This window comes from Tupaia chinensis, unplaced genomic scaffold, assembly GCF_000334495.1.
Source record: "Tupaia chinensis unplaced genomic scaffold, TupChi_1.0 Scaffold000146_1, whole genome shotgun sequence".
Lineage (NCBI taxonomy): Eukaryota > Metazoa > Chordata > Mammalia > Scandentia > Tupaiidae > Tupaia > Tupaia belangeri.
In genome coordinates this window covers 3,465,298-3,483,585 of record NW_006159616.1, presented here as the reverse complement: position 1 = coordinate 3,483,585, position 18,288 = coordinate 3,465,298, and positions in this window count along the sequence as shown.

The following is an 18,288-nucleotide window of genomic DNA, read 5'->3' as shown; positions in this document are numbered from 1 at the left end:
GTGGGTCTGAGGAGGAGGTGTGTAATCAACATCTTGGGGCCAACAAGAGGGAAGGGACTGGCAGACAACAGCACTGCCAGGCAGTCCTGCAGGTCCTGTTGGGAAGAAGGGTCGTGAACCCCGAGCAAGCCGTGATCTTCATCGGCCAGCTCAGCAGGCGTGCAGTAGATGTGCAGTTGGGCTCGACTAGATTTGGGATTTTGTTCAGGCTAATAAAGTAAGCGAAGAGGGGCCAAACACGCGAGGGGCTTGTGGGAGGCAGAATGGCCCCTCCCCTAGTGCGCCTGCCTGCTGGTCCCCACATCTCTGAATACGGTGGCTTCCATGACAGAGGGCAGCTGGAATCAGATCGCAGACAGCACTGAAGCAGCTAACCAGATGACCATGAGGTGGGAAGAGCAGTGTGGCAGATCTGGGGGTCTTTCTAAAGGGAAGAAGAAGGCAGAAAAGAGAGACCAGAAAAAATGGCAGCCCAAGAAAGGCTCAGCCCAAGGTTGCTGACTTTGAAAGTGGAGGGAGGGGCACAGCACAGGAAAATGGGTGTCCCCTAGAAGGTGGAAAAGACGAGGAAATGGAGTCTTCCCTACTGCTTCTAGAAGGAAGCCGGCCCTGCCAACAGCTTAATGTTAGTCCAAGGAGACCCACTTCAGACTTCTGCCTTCCAATACAATAATACATATGTAGGGTTTTTTTTTAAGAATTATTATTTAATTTTATTTATTTATTCATTCATTTATTTTAATTTGACCAGAGAGACACAGAGAGAGAGAGAGCAAACCACCAGGCCCAGGACTTGAACTGTGGTCAGCCATGTGGGAGTGTCTAGTGCTTTAACCACCAAACCACCTGCTGGTCACACACCCCCCCAAATTTGTGGGTTTTTTAAAAAGGTTTATTTATGGGAACCAGTAGTTAGCGTAATGGCTATGTCGCTGGACTCCCACGTAGTCGACCGCGGTTCACGTCCTGGACCCGGTGGCTTAAAACATGCCGGGCGCGTGTGCATGCGTGCCCAAGATCCCGAGAGGAGAATGGAGGAGAAGGGATTGTGGCGTGACCATCCCCCCTGGGGGGTGATTTCTCGCTTTCTGTCTCTATGTCTCTCTCTGTCTGTCTGGCGAGCGCACGCGCCCTATAGCGAAAACCTCTCCAAAAAAAAAAGGTTTATTTATTAATTTTGGTAGTGAGACAGACAGAGAGAAAGAGCATTCCTGACAGGTGCTGGCAAAATGACACATACCCAGCCTCATCCAGCCATGGGTCATAGACACGTCACCTGTCACATGTGCTCAGGGAGGACCCGGATGCAAACCCAGGACTTGCCCACGCGGGCCAGCCTTGCAGAGCATCACATCTGACTGCTGCATCAGCATCCAGCCCCAGTCTGTGCTTTCAAGCTGTTCAGCACCGGGCCATCTGTGACAGCAGCCACAGGAAACAAGTACCGGGGTGTCGGGAAGCACTGGGGTTCAGCTGAGTCAGGAGGGGAACGAGCTGGGAGGACAGCGAAAGGACAAAGGTCAGTCACCCGGAGCTCAAGCACAAGGAACTGTTGGAGGTGGGTAGAGACAGGTCTTACACCCTGGGGTACTTACCTTCAGGGCATGAAGGGGTTGCAGCTATTGGTAATGGCAAGGTCAAGGGTATGACTACAACTACGGAGATGAGCACTAAGGAGGGAGGCAGGACAGAGGAACGGGGACCCCAGAATGTTAAACCATCATTTCTGCAGGACCTGAAACCATGCGGGCCCCAAAACTACGGCAGCAGAGCTGCAGGGAGAGTGAACAGGAAAGAGGACGGCCCGGGGGCTGGTAGGCAACTGCGAAAGAGGGGCAGGAAATGCGTGGTCCAGTAACATGGGAGTTTTCAGAAAGGAAAAAGGGATTTTGATTTGTGAGCAACCAGGGGGAGCGGCAACACCTACCCCCAGCAGGTATGATGGTTGGCAGATACAGGACGGGAACCAGCCACCCAAGAGGAGGCAGGAGGACACCGCAGGGGTGCGCCATCTCAGCCAGCCCCAGGGTGCCTCAGCATGATCCAGCCTCCCAGCACTCTCACCCCGGTGTAGACCCTTCCCACATGGTCAGGGCTGACTGTGTGACCGACAGAACACAGCCGTGACACCGCTTCTGGATCTAATCATTAGAGGCTCTGCAGCGTGTGCCTTGGCCGCTGGGCTCATCTGCTCTGTGCAGTCAGTCACCAGGACATGAGGACACACAAGCAGCACACGCAGAGAAACCGAGCCCTCAGAAGACAGCCAGCACCGATTTGCCAGGCACATGCCTGAGCCGTGTCCAGGTGACCCCTCCAGCCCCAGTGACCCTTCAGATGACCGCAGCCTGGGCCGACATCTTGACCTCAGCCTTATCAGAGACCCTCAAACCAGAACCGCCCACCTGAGCTGCTTCCACGTTCCTGACCCATGGAAGCCACAAGAGGCAACTAAATGAGCATCGTAGCGTCAAGCCACTAAGTTTTGGGATGACTTGTTACAATAGATATTTAATACTTTATTTCCTTTTTTTTTTTAATGGTCCCTCCCTGACTACACCTCTAAATTGCAAATGAATGACTTCCTGGATCCCGTTGCCTTTGATCCCCTTAGTTAGGTCGGAGCCCCTCCCACAGCTCTCTGTCCTCAATGCATAATTGCATCGTTCTTGGCTTTGGCTCAGTCCCTGTCCTCCCATGAGGGTAGGCACTTTGCTGTGCTCTCCTTTTTTTCTATGCCTTCCACAATGCCTGTGCCATAGCAAGTGTTGAGAAGTCATTTATGTGGTAGTTAAGATGTTGGACTCCTACATGGCTGATCATGGTTCAAGTCCTGGACCTGGCAGCTTGAAACTCACACCGAGCATGTGTGTGTTAGTGTGTGTATATGGACAAAATCCCAGGAGAAGACTGGAGGAGAAGGGATTGAGGCATGATCACCCCCACTGGGGGATGATTTCTCACTTTCCCTCTCATTGTCTTTCTTCATCTCTCTAGCAGGTGCACATGCCTTACAGCAAAAACCTTGGGGGAAAATCATTTACTGAATGATTAACGGAGTGCATAAACAGCGACCACGTGTGGTTAGGTTAGGGATGCGAGTGAGGGGTTCACTTTAATATCAGCCTTTTCTCAGTACGAGAAAGAGCCAACCTCAAAATCCCCTCCTCTGGCCCTGCCATGGATTCCATCTGCACTGGCTCAGGGCCTGGGGACCTACAGGTGTCTCCTCCAGTCCGCATTCCTGACATCCAGCTGTACCCAAATCCTGGCCTCCGTTGGGGCTGCTGTGTTGTTTGCTATGCAGACCTGACTTGGCCATGAACTGGACTGTGGTTCGATGGCCACGCCCAGAGTTTGCCTCCGGAGTCTGGGCACACTGCAGGAGCACTTGTGCCCGTCAGCTCCTCCCACCTCCGACCTCACAGCGCTCGTCACGTTTCTCTTTTTCCTTATTCCCCTTGTCACAAACACATGCAATCTTGCCAAAGGTAAGAGCACACCTCACAGACATTAATTATTACTCTGCCACTAGCTGTGTGGTCTTAAGCAAGTTGTCTAACCTCTCTGCATCTCAGTTCCCTCATCTGTAATATGGGGATTATAATAGTTCATAGCTCCTACCTTGCAAAAGCAATTACGAGAACTGGGTAATAAAAGGGGCATAATGCTTGGCACATAGTAAGCTTTAAGTAAATATTGCCTTATTATTATTAGATATGAATATAATTTCAAAGCCAAACATCGACATCTCCAGACAGGTCTACAGCAGAATGTAGGGTGTACAGAAACATCCTAGAGCAAACACGGGCTCTTCTTAAAAAAAAAAAAAAAAATGTATGGGGCCAGCAGGTGACATGGTGGTTAAGGTGCTGGATTCCACATAGCCAACTCTAAGGTTTGAGTCCCAGACCTATTGGCTTGAAAAATATGCCAAGTGCATGTGCATTCATGCCCAAAATTCTAAGAGGAGGATGGAAGAGAAGGGATTGTGCATGCCCATGTCCCCAGAGGGGGGCTTTCTCACTTTCCTTTTCTCTTGGTCTCTTTCTGGTGAGTACCTGTGTTCTATGGTGAAATAAAAAAAAAAAAGAAAGAAAAAGAAAAAAGAAAAAAACAAGTGCATGCACAAATGTATGCCAGTCTAGCACCAAAAGGTGTGCACACACACACACACACACACACGCGCACACACACACACACACACACACACACGCACACACACACACTCCTACAACTGAGAACATCCACACGGTAAATCAGTTCATTTCTATTTAGTACTTATATAATCACTAACACCACCGGGATATTAAGCAAATTGTACTCTAAAAGCATGGAAAACCCTGCCAGAACCTTCCTAAATGAAACAGTTCCTAGCTCAAGACAAGCATCCTACCAATTGCTGTCTGCCTTTTTCAGACAGGAAAGGCAGCCAGCCCAAGGTCACAGGATGACTCACCGTCGGAAGTGAGACTTTTTTTTTTTTTAAATAAAAGTGTATGTGCTGTCCTTTAAGAATAACATATTGACCTGCCATCAATTAGAGATCTGCTCTATGCTGTTTTCTATAGCGAAGATGATGAGAACTGAGTCAGATGGCAAGAAGTACTTCTCATTCAGTTACTCAGCAAGCATCTTTTGGGCACCTACTGTGTTCCAGCGCCTGTCCATGGCACTGTGGACTGAGCTGTGTATGTGATAGATGCGGGGGGCGGGGCAGGGGCTGCAGGTGGTGTGGTGGTTAAGGGCACTGGACTCCCCACATGGCTGACTACAGTCCGAGTCCCGGACTTGGCACCTTGCTTTCTCACTTTCCCTTTATCTCTCTCTCACTCTATCCCTCTCTGGTCAAATTAAAATAAATAAATAAAGTTAAATAAAATCATTCTTAAAAAAAAAAAAAAGATAGATGCAAAGCCAACTGGTGGTGTGGCGGTTAAGGTGACTGGATCCCATATGGCTGACTGCATGGTTCAAGTCCCAGACTTGCTGGCTTGAAAAATGACTGGGCATGTGTGCGTGTGGATGCCCAAAACCCCAATGAAGAATGGAGGAGAAGGGATTGCTGTGTGGCCTTCCTCCTAGGGGAGGCTTTCTCTTCACCCCACCCCACCCCTGGCAAGCTCATGCACCCTATAGAAAAAGATCGCTGCCTCTGGAATGCTTGAAATCTTAGGAGTTGAGGTTGCCAGGCATTAAATAAATGATCACCCAAATAATGAATTAATTCTAATTCTGATAGATGCTTTGAAAGGCACTCTGAGAGCAGAATCAGTGGAAGCTGGGAAAAGTCAAGGAACTCTTTCCTCGGAAAAGTGACACTTAAGCGAAGACAGGGAGATGACGGAATGAAGGGTGGTGACAAGAGGGAATAGCACGTGGAAAGAACCTGAGGTCAGGAGGTGTTCAGGAGTTGGACGGTCTGGAAGGGGGCTAGCTCAGCATGGGTGGGGAACAGAGATACTGATGGAGGGGCTCACAAGGAAGCTGGCAAGGAACGGCACTCACACAAAGCTTCGGGGGCCAGCGTGACTGACTAGGGATAGTATTAGCTGTCTTTTACTAAGAGACAAACTGCCCCAGCATTTAGCAACTGAAGATCACCATGCACTGTGGGAGGCTGCGCACCAGCGAGTCTGCCAAGGTTCCTCAGAGAGCAAACAATTGCCATGATTGGTTACCTTCAAAAAACCTGACCGTCGAAACCTTGCTCTGACTGGCCACTAGAATCCCTCAAATTTGCATATCTGGCACCTCATGATTGGTCCAAAAGCAACCAATCATAACCCACCATTTACAACCAATCACGGCCCACCAGTGTGTATATAACCACGATGCCTGGCCCACAGTAGCCAGACAACCAGGAAGATGACACAGACGACCAGGAAGAAGACGACTACCCTGGTGAGCCTGAAGAGCTGAAACACCGCAGTCTCCAGATGACCCTGAAGAGTTGTAACACTACATCATCTCCAGACGACCCTGGAGAGCTGTGACACCGCGTCGTCTCCGTGCTGCTCACAATAGACGACGCGACCCTGAAGAGTTGTAACACTGCATCATCTCCGTGCTGTACCTTGCTGCCCACAATAAGCAGATGACACTGAAGACACTGTGTTGTCTCCATGTTGTAACACTACGCTGCTTGTCCCGGCTCTCACTCCTTCACTCAGGAAACCTGTTCAACTGTCCCCCGGGGTCGGGACAATGCACATTTATTATCTCACAGTTTCTGTACGTCAGGAATTTGGGAGCAGCTGAGCTCTGTGATTCTGGCTTAGGGTCCCTGAGTCAAGCCATAAGCTGGGGCTATGGTCACCTGAAGGCTTGATCAGGCTGGAGGATGCACTTCCAAGATGGCACATGCACAAACAGTGACTTGGTGCCAGCTGTTGGCAAAGTCTCTTGCCATGTGAACTTCTCCATAGGATGGCTTGAGTATCCTCAAGCTGGTTTCCACCATAGCAAGTGATCCAAGAAAAACAAGGCAGAAGCCACAATGTCCTTGCCGTCCTGGCCTCAGCAATCACACAGTCACTTCTGCAATATCTTATTCATCGCTCAGGCCTATTTAGTATGGTAGGGGACAGCATGGAGGCATGAATACCAGGAAGTGATAATCATCGAGCGCCATCTTGGAGATTGACTACAACAGGAACTCCTTTGATATCTCTATGTGCCCCCTAACCCAGTGTGTAGATATTTTTAATTGTCAGAGGATATTTGTGCTCTACCAGAGAGAAATGGAGAGAGAAAGGACGAAAGCACCCCCAATGGGGCGTTGTCATGCCATAATCCCTTCTCCTCCATTTCTCCATCCCGTTGGGATTTGAGACATACACACACACACACACACACTCCCAGCATGCTTGCAAACTGCCAGGGCTGGAATTCAAACAGTGGTGAACCATGTGAGATCCAGCTCCCTAACCACTAAACTATGGGGCTGGTCCCAGAGTCTAGATTCAACCTCAGCACCCACTTAGTAAAATGATTTCTAAAATGGTGGAATGTCCAAACCAAAAGAGACAATGGCAATTAGTCCAACTTCTTCATTTGACAGGAAAGTTTTTGCTGAATTAATACATAAACAAATAGGAACCAAGTAATCTACTGATATGTACTGAGGTAATTTTATGTTCCCAGGAACAAGTGCTAATGACTCCATGTTAATATGACATGTGAGTCATGAGCACAATAATGAACCATCAGAAAATTTTTGGAGAGGGCCAGTTCCATGGTGTAGCCATAACGTGCTGCTCAGGAGAAGCTGGATTCCACATGGTGACCACGGTTCAAACCCCTGGCTAGGTCAGCCTAAAACATGGGTATGCATGCAAGTGCCCAAGATCGAATGAACTGGAGGACTGGAGGAAGAAAAGCGCAGTAGAGATCAGAGGAAGAAGAGACCCTCGAGAGGATGTTCATCTCTCCCTCTCTCTGTCTCTCACTCTCACATGCATGCAGACATGCTCTATCGTGAATAGAGAAAAAATATCTTAAAAAAAAAAAAAAGGAGGGCTAGCCCATGGTGTGGTGGTTAAAGTGACTGGATTCTACATGGCCTACTGTGTAGTTCAAGTTCCGGACTTGGTGGTTTGAAAGCACACCAGGCATGTGTGCATACATACCCAAAATTCCAAAAGGAGGGGAAAATGGAGAAGGGATTGCAGCATGACCATTCCCCATGGGGGTGGTGTTTTTTTTCTCTCTTTCTGATGAGCCCATGTACCCTCTGGTAATTTAAAAAAAGAGAGAAAAGAAAACTACTGAGGGGAGACTTCTCATTAGACAAAGCAAATCAAAATAAATTCCCCACTCCTCCTCAGGCCTCATTAAAGCAGGGATAAAAGAATAAAAGTGGCATAAGCTGGCAACGGAAGAGAAATGACAGTAACTGAGAGGCATGGACATTTCAGAGAGCAGAAGAACAAGGAGTCCTCAGCAGAGTGGAGAAGATGGAAATTCAACCAGAATCAAGACACGTGATGCTGAGGAGTTCTGGAAAACCATCTGGAAAGACATCTCTGGTGAGAAAGGTGCCAGCCATTCCTAAAAGGGCAGCATCAGCTGAAAGCCTGAGGTGAGTCTCCCCCTTTCCTATCCCGAGCCTCATGGGGATTCCCACCCCCTGCACTAGAAGACTGGAACTTTCCCCCCATGGGGGAGAAACCACAGGACCTCTAGACTGTAGACCCCAGGCACAGACAAGGGAGGAACGACACTGAACACAGGATTGACTGATAAGTGAGACCTGTCTCCAGGCCTCTTCTGGAATAGTCAGCTAGGTTTATCTACCCACTACTCTGTGGGTAGGAGACTCTACAGGTGGTCTCTGAAGACACCGACCAGCCCAAAAGAAAAGACCCACTGACTTCAACACTCAAGGGTTTGCTCACATATGATCAAGTATGCCATCTGATAACGAGGCTGACACATGGTGAACCCTAACCACCTCCCCCCCTCCTCCATACATAAAGAGCTTCCAGTCAGCTTTCAAGTCTCTCAGACAGGGCTGGACAATGATGATCAGGCATTAGAGGAAAGCCACAAACATGAGAGTCAGAGATTTACATTTTTTAATTTTTTTAAGGCAAGAGAAAAGAACTCAACAGATCAATGTAAGAAAATGAGAAAGACTTTAAACAACATCTATAATTAGGAAACTCTACATATTCTACCAAAACAACTCTTAGAACTAAAACATTAATTCAGCAAAGTTACAGGGCATAAAATCAACATGCAAAAATCAGCTGCATTTCTATATACTAGCAGTGAACAATCTGAATAGGAAATTAAGACGATAATTCCATTTATATTCCATTTTGCATAGAAAAATATGTCACAACTGTTCTGACAATGCAATACAATAACACCAAAAGGAATAAAATACTTAGGAATAAACTTTACCAAGAGACTTGTACATTGGAAAACATAAAACATTGCTGAGAGGCCAGGAGATGGAGTAGTGGTTACACCACTGGACTCCCACGTGGCCAACCATAGTTCAAGTCCCAAACCCAGGCCTGAAAATCATGCTGGATGCATGTGCATGCTTACCCAGAATTCCAAGAGGAAAATGGAGGAGAAGAGATTGTAACATGACCATCCATTGTCTCTCTCTCTCTCTCTTCAGCCATACCCTAAGGCAAAATCCTCTAAAATAAAAACTAATAACAAAATAAAATAAAAAGTTGCTGAAAGGAATTTAAAAAGACACAAATAGGGCTGGTCCCGTAGTATAGCAGTTAAGCCTTATGTATGTATCAGATCCCACATGACTGACCATGGTTAGAGTCCCAGCCTTGCTGGCTTTGCATACTCAAAATCCTGACAGGTTGGAGAAATGGGGGGGAAAGGATTATGATGTGATCATACACCACTTGGAGTCTCTCTCTCCCTCTCTCTCTCTCTTATGCACTCTGGCAATACAAAAAAAAAAAAAAGACACAAATAAATGGAAAATATTCCATGTTCATGGATTGGAAGACTTAATATTGTTAAAAAGTCAATACTACCCAAAGATACCTACAGATTTAATGCAATCCTTATTAAAATCCCAATGGAATAATTTGTGGAAACAACAAAAATAATCCATCCTAAAATTCATATAGACTTTCAAGGGACTCTACCCCCTCCGCCCCATTAAGAGCCAAAGAAGGGGAACCAGCAGTTAGCATAATGGCTATGTCGCTGGACTCCCACGTAGTTGACCACGGTTTGCGTCCCAGACCCGGTGGCTTAAAACTCACGCTGGGTGCGTGTGCGTGCGTGCCCAAGATCCCAAGAGGAGAATGGAGGAGAAGGGATTGAGGAGTGACCATCCCCCCTGGGGGGTGATTTCTCGCTTTCCTTCTCTCTGTCTCTCTCTGTCTGTCTGGCGAGTGCACGCGCCCTATAGCAAAAACCTCTCCAAAAAAAGAAAGAAAAAAAAAAGAGCCAAAGAAGAACAAAGTTAGAGGTCTCATACTTCCTGATTTCAAAACTGATTACAAGTTATAGTAATCAAAACAATATAGTAGTGACATAAAGACAGATAGACCAATAGAATAGAATAGAACAGAGAACCCAAAAACAAATGCTTGCATATGTCATCAAACGATTTTCAATAAGAGTGCCAAGAACATCCAGTGAGACAAGAACAGACTTTTCAATAACTGGCATTAAAAAAAAAAAAACTGAATATCTATATGCAAAAGAATTAAGTTGGGGTCCAACACGTGGTGGTGTGGTTAAAGGGCTCGACCCCCACATAGCTAACTGCAGTTTGAGTCCCAGACCTGGAGGCTTGAAAATCATGCCCAATGTGTACGTGTGCATGCCCAAAATCCCAAAAGGAGAATGGAGGAGAAGGGATTGTGGTATGGCTATTCTCCCAGTGCAGTGCTGGGGGGACTGACTTCTCACTTTCCCTCTCACTGTAACTCTCCAAAGAGTGCACATTCCCTATGGTAAAAACCTTTTTAAAAATTTTTTAAAAGAATAAAGTTGGGCCTTAAACCATATACCAAAATTAATTCAAAATGGATCAAAGACCTAAATGTAAAACCTAAAACAATAAAAACTCTTAGAAGAAAAAAAGGAGGAAAAATTTTATGACATTAGATTTGGTAAGATTTCCTGGCTATGGCACCAAAAGTACAGGTGACAGAAGTAAAAACAGATAAGTTGGACTACATAAAAAATTTAAAACTTTTGGGGACCAGCAATTGATGTAATGGCTATGTCACTGAACTCCCATGTAGTCGACCGCGGTTCAAATCCTGGACCTGGTAGCTTAAACTCACACCAGGCGTGTGTGTGTACATGCACAAGATCCTGAGAGGAGAATGGAGGAGAAGGGATTGTGGTGTGGCCATCCTCCCTGGGGGTGGAGGGTGATTTCTCGCTTTCTGTCTCTCTGTCTCTCTGTCTCTCTCTGTCTTTCTGGCGAGCACAAGTGCCCTATAGCATAAACCTCTCAAAAAAAAAAAAATTAAAACTTCTGTTTAAAAGACAAAACTGGGGCCAGCAGGTGGTGTAGTGGTTAAGGCACCTGACTCCCACATGGCCAACCACAGTATGAGTCCCCGACCAGCAGTTTGAAACTCATGCCAGGTATTTATGCTTGTGTGTCCAAAATACCAAGAGGAGAATGGAGAAGGGATTGCAACATGGCCATCCCCACAGGGGGTGACCTCTCATTTTTTGTCTCTCTGTTTCTCTGGCAAGTGCACGTGCCTGCAGCAAAAATTTCTAAAAAAAAGAAAACAACAACAACAACAAACAAACAAAAAAATCAACAGAGTGAAAAGGCAACCTATGGAATGGAAAAAATATTTTAAAATAATATATCTGATGTGGGGTAAATATCTAAACTGTATAAAGAGCTCCTACAGTTCAAAAACAAAAGCAAATAACTCTGATCCAGCCTCTGTGGTACTGTCAGTGGTAAAGTGAACTGTGGGGCTGGAAGCCATGTGCCAACCATGGTCTGAGTCTCCAGCCCAGTCACCTGAAAACACATAAGACATATGCATACATGCCTAGGATCCTGGCAGGCTTGAGGACAGGAGAAAGGGGATCATGATATGACCGAGCCCCATGGAGGTTCTCTCTCTTTTTCTCTCTCATTCATAGGCACAAGTGATCTACTATACTTTTTTTTTAAAGGGGGCCAGCTCCATAGCCTAGTAGTTTAGGGAGCCTGATCCCACATAGCCAATAAAGGTTCAAATCCCAGCTCCAGTGGCTTAAAAAAAATACCAGGCATGTGTACATGTATGCCACAAATCCCCAAAGGATGAAAAGTAGAGGAGAAGGGATTATATCTTGACCATGCCCCATTGCGGGGTGCTTTCTATTCCCCCCCATCTCTCTGTCTCTCTCTGGCAAGTGCAAACATCTGGCAATTTAAAAAAAGAAAGAAACAATAACTCAATTTTTTTTCTGAGAGAGAGATTTTTGCTACAGAGCATGTGTGCTCACTCAGACAGAGACATAAAGTGAGAAACTACCCCCGAAGGGGGATGGTCATACCACAATCCCTTCTCTTCTACTCTCCTCTTGGGATTTTGGGCACACACACACACACACACACACACACAAATAGCATGAGTTATAAGCCACTGGGTTCAGGACTCGAACCATGGTCAACTAAGTGGGAGTCCAGCAACATAACCATTAAGCCATCTGCTGGTCCCAACAATAACTCAATTTTAAAATGGGCAAAGGACTTGAATAGGCATTTCTCCAAAGAAGATACACAGCAGGGGCCAGGAGGTAACACAGCAGTAATGCGATGCTCTGTGAGGCTGACTCACACAGCAAGATCCTGGGTTTGTGTCCAGAGACTTCTCTGAACACACTGGGTTTGCATGTGCCCACAATCCTGGGAATGACTGAAGCTAGAGGGTGGATCACAGCATGAAGACCATGTTTTGGGGAGGGAGGGGTCTGTCTCATTATGTCTGTATCTTTCACCCATGAAGCAGAGAAATTTTAAAACAAAAAATTTTTTAAGAGGACTACCCCCCTGTGGCTTAGTAGTTAAGGAAGCTGGGTCCTAGCCCTTGAAGATTGACATACATGTGAGGCACATGTGTGTTTGTGCCTGCGATTCCAACAAGATGGAGAAATGGAAGAGAAGGGATTGTGGCATGAACATACTCCAGTGAGGGGTACTTTCTCCTTCTCCCTGTCGCTGTCTCTTTCTCTCTCTCTTTGATGAGCACATGTGCCCTCTGACCAGAAAAAAAAAAAAAAGATATACAATGGCCAACAGCATATGAAGAGATTCTCAACGTCACTAATTGTTAGGGAAATGCAAATCAAAACCAGAGTGAAATCCCCTCGCACCCATCAGGAAGGTTTCTAGCAAACACACATGCATGCAAGCGTACACCAGAAAACAAGGGTTGGCAAGGATATGGAGAAATTGGAACCTTGTACCCTGTTAGTGAGAATGTAATATGGTCCAGTTGGAAAACAGTAATACAGTGGTTCCTCAAAAAATTAAAAACATAATTACCATATAATCTAATAATTCCACTTCTAGGTATATATCCAAAATAATAGAAAACAAGGTGTCAAAAGAAAAATGCACACCAGCTCATAACAGCATTATCCACAGCAGCCAAAAGGTAAACGCAGCTTAAGCCTCCATCAACAGTTGAATAGATAAACAAAATGTGGTGCACCATGGGACATATTCGGCCTTTCTCTCAGTCTGCTTTGGCATGGCTAACAGAAAGGCCTGAGGCTGTGTGAATTGATAGAGGAATAAAGGCTTACCTGAACTCACGATTCTGGCGGCCAGGAAGTTCGAAGGCATAAGCCCACAGCCTGACCAGCAAAAGCACAGGGGACAGAAGCTGCATGTAGAGAGAGCAGCTTGCTCTTGCTCTTTCTCTCTCGTTTACGGCAACCAGCTCTCATGAGAATGAATCTCTTCTCAAGAGATCTAGAATTCACTGGTCTCATGGGTTCATGAGAGTACTGCCTCCATAATGCAATTACTGCCCACTAGGTATCACCACTCTCAACATCACATTCCGAGACAGGAAATTTTGAGGGACAAACTATCATCCAAACTATAGCAGCCTTGAAAAGGAAGACATTCTGGCAGCCCTGAATGCTGCTGCTTGGCAGGCTGAGGCCACATGGGAGGCCAGGGTTAGATTCTCTGCCCACCCTATAAGCCAAGCATTGTGGGGCATGCCAATAGCCCCGGCTACTCAGGAGGCAGAGGCAGGAGCATCACAACACAGCAAGATTCTGTCCAAAACCTCACAGACACACACGCCACAAAAAAAAAAAAAAAAAAAAAAAGGAAGTTCTGTCACATACTACAACATGGATGAACTTTGAGGACATGACACTAAATGAAACAAGCCAGTCGCGAGAAGACAAATGCTGATGATACCACTCACATGGGGTATGCTAAGCAGTCAAATTCACAGAAAGTAGAATGGTAGGGACCAGAAAGAGGAAGACATGAGTTGTTTATCGGGTATAGAAGTTTAAGTTTTGGAAGATGAAAAAGTTTTGAAGACTGGCTATAGAACAATGTGAATTTACTTAACAAGACTAATCTGAACACTTAGAAATGATTAAAATGGTCAGTTTTATGTGTATTTTAGCACAATTCAAAAAAAATCAAAAGCAACTACAGTTAATGTTCTTAGAGACATAAAGTATACTATTATGAGGGCCAGCAGATGGCTTGGTGGTTGGGGTGCTGGACTCCCACATAGCTGATCACAGTTCAATTCCTAGACCTGGCAGTTCATGTTCTCACTTTCCCTCTCTCTCTCTCTGTTTCTCTCTGATGGGAATATGTGTCCTGAACCAAAAAATTAAATAAAATTAAAAATAAAGCAATAATAATGATAAATAAAATCAAATGGATCACTCTTTTTTAAAAAAAAGATAATATTATGTCCATGAAACAAGAATAGGATACTATAAAAAAAATTAAAGAACAAGAAATTGCTCCTAGAAGTGAAAAATAATGAAAAGAGGGATAAATCTAATAGAAAAGTTGGAAGGTGAAGTTGAGGTAATGACTCAGAAAATGGAACAAGCATTATTTAAAATGGAAAATTGGAAAGAACATTTTAAAAAATTAGAAGATCAATCCAAGCAATCCAACTAAAATAGATTGGGGAGGGAGCAGAAAATAGAATGGAGAAAATTAACACAAAAAAATTTCTCTAAAATTGATTTTTCGAGTAATAGTGATTAATTTCCAAATAAAAGGGCCCACCACGTACATGCGCATCGTCGTGGAACTTCAGACGTCTGAAAGATTCTGAAAACCTTCTGACAGAAAATCAAATCATACATATAGGACCAGGTATCAGAACGTCAATTGATTTTTCAACAACAACCATGGATCACGCTTTCCAAACTCCGAGGGAAATGTACCTCCAACCTAGAATTCAACACTAAGACAAGCTACTGATTAATGCTACTGGAGTACTGAATCCTGTGTGGAATCAGCGCCTGGAATACGGACTTCACGGTCAAGTCCTGGACCCAGCGGCTTGAAAACCATGACAGGTGCGTGTGTGTGCATGCCCAAAATCCTGAGAGGGGGACGGAGGAGAAGGGATGGCAGTGTGCTACCCCCCTCGGAGGTGATTTCTTACTTCCCTCGCTCTGTCTCTCTCTGACAAGTGCACAAACACCATGGCAAAAATAAATAAATAGTAACAACAAAAACAGTACTGACGGCGAAGAGGGAAGCAAGGGATCTAGAAAAAGGCTCCAACACAGGAAAGAAGCAGCGGAAATTCCCAGGAGGCTGGTAAGGCCCCAGGACCATAGCTCTTCAGGCTGGGGAGCAATCAGCCCAGGCGGACCAGGGGAGGAAGCCTCTGGTGGGGGCAGCTCTGAGAAACACAAAGGACTGAAATGTCCCCTGGAGTGGCGGACCAGGCTGAAAGGAGGTTTATGGCTCTGTTGGTGAACCGGGGATGAGTTAGTGATCCTCGTTAGGAAGAGCTTGCTGTGTTCTGTTTTTGGCTTAACAGAAAAGTCCAACAAGGGAAATGGAATCATGGCCCACTTCAAGATCAGCTCTGAACATATTTACATAATCATAATAATTAAATGCTGGCTAGTGATGCAACAGCACGCTCTAACTGAGCTGGGGGGAGAGAGAAGGGAAGATGTGTGTGATGGAAGCAGATCAAAAGCCAATCACCTTCGTCCATAACGGGGAGGCAGTAGGTAATGCTTTAAAAACTGGAAAGTCTGAATTAGAAGTGTTATTTAGACACACGGAGGCATATGACAAAATGTGTAAAAGTTGTCTTTGGAAGTGAGAATTGAAACTGGAGGGGTGGCAAGGGATTGCTTTTTTTTCTTCGTGCCCCTATAGGGCACATGAGCTCATCAGAGACAGAGAGACAGAGAAGGAAGAGTGAGAAATCACCCCCTAGCCAGGGGAATGGCCACTCCACAAGCCGTTCTCCGTTCTCCTCTCTGGATTTTGGGCATGCGCACATGTGCCCAGTGTGACTCCCACGCTGCCAGGTCCAGAACTGAAACTGTGTAGCCAGACACGTGGGGTCCAGCGCCTTAACCTCCAAGCCACCTGCTGGCCCAGGGTTGATATTTTCAAACCATAAGCCTACTGTAAACCAGCTACTTGCTTTCTCAACGAATGTAAACAGAAGTAAACTAATATGGGAGAAGTGAAATTAAATTGTGAAAGAAAAAAAACAAAAACAAACAAACAAACAAAAAACACAGTCCATGAAGTAGTGACGACGTGCCACAGGGTTGGAGGGTAGGGAAAGCTTCACGGAGTCGCCCCACATACGGACGCAGGCCGGCTTTGTCAGTCACCTGAATAGGAAGGCTGGTGGCCGCTCCGACCAAGCTTGGGGAAGGAGACAATGTGTACAGTGCACTGTTCAAAATGGCCTCACTTACGCTAAGCACCCAACACCACAGTCTTCCGAACAACATGTTTTGCCTCAACATGTCCTGATCTTCATGGACTTGAAAAATTTGTTAACAAACATGGAACAAAGACTCCTAGCGGCGCTGCAGAAAAGAACATGTGGCCCAGTAAGACCTTCCTCAGAGAAGTACATGAACCGAGCTCTCAGGGGCTCAGTGCCCCTCGGCTCTTGGCCATTCCTGTGCGTGCACCAGAGCAGCTGCTGTGCTCGAGCACCTCCTACTGTGGAAGCAGCTCACCTCTCTGAGGCTGGAGTCACCGGGACTCTGCCTTGTAGAAACAGACCAGCCTTGGGTACCCACACTGTCCCAAGGACCCTTGGCTGTGGACCTATCCTGTGCCACATTTGCTGGAGGATTTCTGGTCTCAGCCATGGACTGTTCAGTGAGGCTCCCAGACAGATGTGGGCAGAGCCCCTTCGTGGAGTGGTGCAGGTGCTTGGCCTTGAGCAGGCTCCAGTGCCGCGTCTTTTCCCCTGCTATGCTTGCTTACCTGTTTGATGTGAATAAAACCTTGACGTTGTGGAAAGACACAAGTCACTCATGGACTGATTCCCCAGGCTCTCAGCACAACAGAAGGAGACAAGAAAGTTAAGAGGGGGAGGGAGGATTCAGACCAAAAAGGGCCGCCTGAGTTAACAATTTAACTAAATTGCTAACAAAAGAGTTAACAGTATCAAATGCTGCTCTAAAGTCAAGGAGACCTAACATAAAAACACACTATTGGGACCAGCAGATGGCTTAGCGATATGTCGCTGGACTCCCGCATGGCTGAAGGTAGTTCGAGTCCCAGATCCATGCCGGGCATGTGTGTGTATGTGCCCAAGATCTCAGGAGGGGAATGGAAGAGAAGGGATTGCGGTGTGGCCATCCTCTGGGGGGGAGGGGATTTCTCACTTTTCCTCTCACTGTCTCTGTCACTCTCTGGCCAGCGCACGCACCCTAAGACAGAAATCTCTAAAAAAAAACAAAAAAACAAAAAAAAAGCTTGGCTGGATCAGGCGTGGCTGACTTGGCTGAAGCGATCTCAGATCCCAGGTGACTCTTCCCACCCCAGAAAGGATTTTCCAAAAAGCAATGTGAACAGGAAGGAAAGTGAGCTGGGTGGGGGTAGTGGGAGCTGTGTGCAGCACACCCCACCAGAAGCTCCTGAATCTTGGGGTCCCCCTGCCAGATCAAAGACATAGCACATACTTAGACCAAAACAGCATTGTTGGGTTGGTAGCCCCTGCAGTGCCAGATCCCACATGGCCGACTCAGATTCAAATCCCAGCCCAGAGGCTTGAAAAAACATGCCAGGCACGTGTATGTCTGTGCCAAAATCCCAACAGGAGAGAGGTATGGAGGTAAAAGGATTGCGGCATGACCATGCCTACTGGAGAGGCCTCTCCCCTCCCTCCTCTCTCATGCACACACCCTCTGGCTATCAAAAAAAAAAAAAAAGTGTTTCTCTAAAATCCGAACTTGATTGAGTGTCCTGTATCTCCATATGGCATCTCTAGCGGCCCTACGGAGGCTACCCATTTCTTGGCCAAAGCTTAGAGTGAGCTCTGCCTTGCCAAGGAAGGCTTTGACATCTGGCCATACCCCCAGCCCCTGCATTGTGGAGAGGGACTCTCCAGCCACAGGTCCAGGAGGAAGCTCTAGGTAAACCAAGCAGAACCCAGCGGAATGTTCAGTGAGCTGACTTTCAGGTCGAAATCACATGCAGTCCTTTCTAAACGAAGATTTGGGTGACCCCTGAGTGTCCCCACTGGCGCAGGGGGCCATGGAAAACACTGCAGTGATCGCTAGCCTCTCAGAGCCTGTCCTGCCCTGGGGAAATGAGGCCACGTC